At 45.2% G+C, this 6261-nt stretch overlaps 1 long non-coding RNA gene across 17 annotated transcripts; it reads right to left on the bottom strand.

Moving 5' to 3' along the window:
* Positions 1-7: 7 nt before the first annotated feature.
* LOC119365672 lies at positions 8-6017 on the bottom strand. Of its 17 annotated transcripts, none has more exons than XR_005175677.1 (14): positions 5525-6016; positions 5002-5153; positions 4677-4724; positions 4320-4461; positions 3020-3432; positions 2859-2932; positions 2661-2787; positions 2498-2579; positions 2303-2414; positions 1969-2205; positions 965-1202; positions 675-724; positions 492-591; positions 8-407 (listed from the first exon to the last, which is right to left on the bottom strand). It is a non-coding gene; the product is annotated as an uncharacterized LOC119365672 (long non-coding RNA). The 17 variants fall into 17 exon arrangements; XR_005175675.1 differs by having other exon boundaries at positions 5090-5189; XR_005175676.1 differs by having other exon boundaries at positions 5002-5189.
* Between the last annotated feature and the right edge of the window lie 244 nt (positions 6018-6261).

Genomic DNA, 6261 nt, shown 5'->3' on the forward strand with positions numbered 1-6261 from the left:
CGACCCAGGTCGCCCGCAACTCGCGGCGCCAGAGGCGGATCTGGGTGCGCCGCCGCCACCACCAGCCTCCAGCCTGCACCACCACCGCACTGCCCATCGCATCGCTGGCATACGCCGCCGACAGCCCACGTCGGCGCGCTGCCGAGCTGCCACGGCCAGCGCCAAGCGCCGCATCCGGCCAGAGGCGTCCGACCCTCACAGAAACCCCCACGCGCGGAGACGAGAAGGCCCCGCCGCCGCCAGCGACGAGCGGGCTTCGCCTGCTCGCGCCCCCGGGCGGCCGCGAGGGGGTAGGGAGAGGAGGGGGGGACCGGCGGCGGTGCCAGGGTTGCCCCCTGGATGCCTGCGGGAGCGTCGCGGGAGGGAGGAGGGGAGGTTCCGGTTCTTCAGTCCCTTCAAAAGCTCCTCTATAATGGAGTATCAATTTCATAAAATAAACAACATATTGACCAAAATACATTAAGAAGTAAGTTGTACAAGATTCAGCTTACCTTATGCTTGGAAAGAGCCTTTCCAATCATTTTATTGGTTCATCTGTCTCTAGTAAGGCACAAGCCAACTTCCCTCTATTTGTAGTATGTAGAAACGATCCTAGCATAAGGTTGAGCAAGCAAACAACTCACATATTGATGGAAATGTTTTAGAAATTATATATTTCAGTAAACATGGCTGACCTGTAAAAAGTTATGGGTCTTTCTCAGTTTTGTAGTGCAGAGCTCAACAACTGAAACAAAAAATACATGCTGGGTCGAGACAAGCTGAAACATGGCTTAAAGCACATCAAATGAAACATGGGTGTGGTGTGGTGGGGGGATGGAGTTCGTTGTCACTGCTCGCTGAAGGTTGATAATATAACTGGAATTTCAATCGTCGGAAGCACATAAGCTAATTTCAACCCTTTGTCAAAAGCCAAAATGAAGGCAACCACATCACATCCCATGAGATAGAAGATTAGAGAACTTACCATCAAGATGGAAACCGGGACGGGTTCCCTTCGTCGGATGTTGGTAGACGACGTCAAAATCAGGGCAAGTCACATTACCAAACGGACAACGGTGGCTTGGCCAGTTCACAAACCCATGGCGTCTAAACTCTCGTTCCTTCGTCAGCATCATGGGTCGGGCATCAACGACAGTCTCCCATTGCTGCTCAGCACGGACTCCAATGTGACAACACCAAAGTTGCAAGTTGTCTTGATTGGACTACAACACAAAAAAACATCATTCAAATGGCAGATTATAAATATGCAAGAGAAAATTATATTGCGCTATCGAATATATCAGACAATCTCTGTCTTCTCCATGCTGCACGCAACGAAGAATGCTAGATTTTGGTCGATGCCTTGAGTTAACTGATGCATGGTAAATAGTAGATCGTGATCCAAAATTTGTACATGCCTTGAGTTTGTTTATGCAAATGAAATAGTATTGATCATCTATGAATTTTACAGTATACTTCTTTATGACTACAGGGAGATGGAAGTGCAGTTTGTTTATGTACGTACGAATTTAGGTAAGCTTACAACCAATCGAGTTCAATCAAGTTGCCATTTCCAGCTAAAGCGTAGAGGTTATAGAACATACACCTATTGCATGTTATTCCAGAAAGTGCTTAACGATGCAATACTAAAATTTAATCTAATGAGTACGCTGATCTCGAACATGAAAAGGACGAGAATAGAAGGCCAGAACATGCATATATCTCTACAACAAACTTTCCTTGCTTAGATATATCTATGAAACAACAACTTCACACCAATAAATCAAAAGAGAAATTTCTTCAAATAGGTTGTGGCCAACGTGAGTGAATATAGTCCATTATATCTACTGAAGTCCAAATGCATGGATTGGTTAGTGAGCTTTCACAGTGATATAAAGTAGAAATCTAGGACCCTAAATCTTTTTTCGTCGGCCAACACAAACAATCTGAAGACTTAACAGAATAAATGCAAAGAGAAAAAAGGCAAACCTTATTGTGAAATTTTGAAGCAGGTGAGCCTCGTCAAAGTTTTGTATATTATACTGCCGTTCCATCGCAATATGGCACCCATGCATCAACGAAATGTCGGCCGACGAGCCTCCTAGCCTCCGCCGAGCCAGCTGCATCATCCTACCAAGGAGCCACCGCGCCTGGCAGAGAAAGGCCCCCCAACGCCATGGAAGGGGACACTTCAGTTCTCTTTATTTCCAGTTTATAGTACTGGTCCTGCAAGTTACATCAGGTCAATCTATTTTAGAAAGAAACCAAATATTGTTACTCGGAGAAAGACATTAGTGTAGCTTTGATAGCAATGACAACATACCATGATTCCACCAGGGTCAACGGCTGATAATTATGTGTTTGTTGTATTTGTTGCCTAGCGATGACCCTGTGAGCCGGTGCTTATCTCAATTTGATGGGATCTTGCAGTAGATCTGAGATATTGTGAAATTTGTCAACACAGATGCTGGATTATTGAAAATTAGTTGCACAGATGGATCATTTGTGCTGTGTGTACCTTCCTAGAATAGTTGCCGCTTCAGAAATAGTTGGATTTATGTACCATCGAGTTGCCAGACAGGACTTGAAGGTCAAGTTTCCTGTACAAAAAATTTAACGGGTAATTTTAATTTCTTATCTAAATTGTGCAGGATGGATATAAGATGACGATACGTACTTACATTAAATTCATGTACTGGCATGCCAACAAATAGAACTATAATGGGTTCTTGAGCAGACCACCGTTGTAGCTTGTCTGCATCAAGGGCATCTGCTAATTTCCCCCAAAACATCACAACGGCGGGCATTCTGGAAAGATATATCATTGTTTCAGTGGAGAGATAAGAACACGGAATGAAAAATGATAAAAGTTGGCGCACATTTGTGATGTGATTTTCTCATATCTGGTCAATCGATCCGCCGCTCGGCGCAAATATTCTTGTGATGCTGGTAACTAATCCAACATTCACAAGTTCAGTAAATTGTAAGTTGTAAGAAGTGGAAAATTATACAATAAAAACAATTCTTAAGAGTTGCTGACCTGACAACAAAACGATTTGTTTAATGCAACTTTGGTACTGTGTATATTGTAGGTGGTATATCCATACTTGGGAAAGTTTGGTGGCTGAGGCACAATTGGTTCGACGGTAGTTTTTTGGGCAAACACTACTCTCCATGGACGATCTACAGTTTTGTATCTTTCCCTAGCATATTGAACCTGGTAAGTGCCAAGCTTGTAAATCGTTGTTCCTTCAGAGATCCTGTTCTTGAAGAGCTGTACTTCGAAATTTGGAATTGTGCCTTCCATTGTTCCACCCTAGAAAGGAAGTAAATATGTGTATGGTAAATAGGTCACTGCCTTCAGGACCCCAATGTTCTCATATCCTTGTAATGCGGACGGTAAGGATGCCTCTGCTGGAATATCTTGTAACGTCTCAGCAGCATTTCATCCATCTATGAATTTTCAAAATAAATATATGTATAAGAAAACCTGCTCAGCAGAGCAACAAAATTACTGTGATTTAACAAAGACTATTGAACTCATGGCAAAAAAAATCTAAACGCATGCATCTCTAATATATATGTTTCTTTCTTTCCAAATCCAGCCAGACCACCCCAGCCGGCACAATCCAGTGCATTTTTTTTCTGAAACTGAAAAAATGGAGATGTACTACTTGTCAGCTTACATACACAACAAAACAACGTAAGCATCCTAACTTAACAAATAATAACAGGGCACCGACTACAACTATGCTAACTATTAGCACCACAACACCAAAGAAAAAGGGAAGAAACTGCCAACATTTATAGCTAGCTATAGGAGAGACCACCATGCTAGAATGCAAATGAAGCCCAAAATGGTTCACTTAGTGTTGTCACATGTGAAGAACACATTACAACATCTAAGAGGGGCAAAGGACAACCTGACATGGTAAGATCAGCAAGTACTTCCGCAGATGCACCCAGCCACAAATTTGAGTATCGCCTTCTCCGATGGTGATCGAGAGTAACGAACAATAATGTGATTAAGCAAACAAATTACATGTATGTTGTTCTTTAAGTTTCTATAAACAGATGCATGATTTGTTGAACTTGACAGATTCTTGAAATCACCATCTGTGAACACATGAGCTGTGGGAAATTTTGTATTGGTGAGAGCAAGCTAAACCGAACCTAGTTCAACAAACAATTGAGCCATCCAATGCATGTTTCTTGTTCATTTTTACTCAGAATATTGTTGGCATTGCAGACATTCCATTGAACACATATAATAGCTTTGTGTTACTCAGCAGGCTTGGCTAAAATTCTCTAATGGTAGAAGAGAAAGGAGAGAAGATGACCTCCTGCTTTATCTGTCGCATCTGCCATAGCCAAGGTGAGGGTTCTTGCAGCCATAGGGAGAATAGAAGATAATGCCGAACAGGGTGAAGCGCCCCTTAGCAGCACTAATGACGCGGACGTGGGCACCGCAGCGGCCGTCGACTGGGAATAAAACGACACAACAACAATAATAACGAGGCATACGATGAGTATAATTTGCTGCATCTCGCACCTCATTGGAATTTTGAGTTCCCAACTCACTGAATTTGTGGGTTCACATCTTACGTAAGCACACTGAATGAAACTACTTGTGAGTAGGAAGAATAGAGAAAAGTACTTGTTCACATCCCTAATATTAACGGACGGGTGCCTCTCACCTTGGGATTCAGGTTCTTTCCTGGCTAGAGGTTAGTCCTGATCCAAAGCTGAAATTGGAAAACAAACAATGTCAGGTCAAATACACAATAGCAACAGAAGAAGTTTATTTTTTCTGTCCGATGATAATAGCTTTCAGTTTCACAAATGTAGAAACTAAGACATACAAAAATCCAGCTTTCAAAAATTTATGTAATCTAAAAAACATGAAGATATTTCACAAGGAAAAACATGAAGGTACACACAACAACTCAAAAAATTCCCCAGACCAACACTAAATAAATGGGCGACTGGCAGAAGTGTGAGCCGTTGAGGCATTAGACAAACCTATTTTGCTATAGCGCAGTATGGATAGCAGTAGCAGGCAGACTTTGCACAGCTGGAACCTGCTTTTCATGGAGGGTGCTTGTGGTACCTGAACCAGCTCCACCCGTTGGAGGACTTGTCGTAGTAAGTGTGATCGACCGCGCGTCAGGCCTCTAGAAACATCAGGTTCTCCTCCGTGAGCGCCGGCGCTGCTTGGGTCGGTCAAAACAATGAATCAACGAGAATCAAAGCGAACGTCAATCTGAACCCTCGGCTAGCTCGCGTTGCTTCGTCCTTGCGGAACATGGCCTGGAATCCAGGACACTCCAAACTCATCTCGAGTCTTTTGGCAGTGATTCCTTGCACAGCTCCTTCCTCCACGGGGTCATGTGAGCCCGGGTAGCAGCAGCTTACCCATCAAATGCACGACAGGAGAAGCACACATGTATTTGTATGGCAATTGACGAGACATTCACCAAGATATAACAGAACAGAAATTTTGTAGTTCATCTCAAGGAAAAGGGCATGGCTAGAGATTTATTACCGCAATGGGATGGTGTGGTGGACGAAGACATGGGACAGGGGAGGCAAAGCCGTTGCGTCCGTCCAGATGCACGTGGACCACCACAGGACGGTCTGGCTGGATCTGGTTGGAGCAAGCGACGGAGACCTTCAAGTGCAGCCACCGGCGGCGGCAACCGCCTCACGCCCCTCCTCCTTGAGATGATGTACAGGGAATCAACTACGGCCGGATCTAGAGCGTCGGCAGGTGGGGAGGCCGCGGCAGTCGTGGCACCGATGGAGACCCATGGCGTGGCGTCCTTGTAAGGGAGGCGGTGTCGCGCGAGAGAGGGGTCTTTAGAGAGGCACATGATCTTGGCGCCGGCAAAGGGCGACTCTTCTCGGATCTCAGCGGCGGCGAAGGGAGCGTCCTCTCCGATCGAGAATGCACGGGCGGCGGCGACGGGATGCGAGTGCGAGGCGGCGGCGATGGGATCTGGTGGTGTGGCGTGGTGGCCTGGAAGGGATCTGATGCGAGTGCGAGCTCGAGGGCACCTGGAGGCCTCGTTCCAAGACAAATTTTTTTCCGCTGGTTAATCATCATAGGTTTTTTTTTCGATGGTTAATCGTCGTAGGTTTTTTTTTCGTCGCTTGTCTCGGGCGCGACCTGAAGAGCGCGGGGGCTGGCAGAGGATTTGGTACGTGGTTTTTTCGGTTCGTGGCGGGTCAGCGTTAGGTGGGAAAAGATACCAAAATAGGTACCAAATATAACCGGGTGAG

The sequence above is a fragment of the Triticum dicoccoides genome, chromosome 2B (assembly GCF_002162155.2).
Source record: "Triticum dicoccoides isolate Atlit2015 ecotype Zavitan chromosome 2B, WEW_v2.0, whole genome shotgun sequence".
NCBI lineage: Eukaryota > Viridiplantae > Streptophyta > Magnoliopsida > Poales > Poaceae > Triticum > Triticum dicoccoides.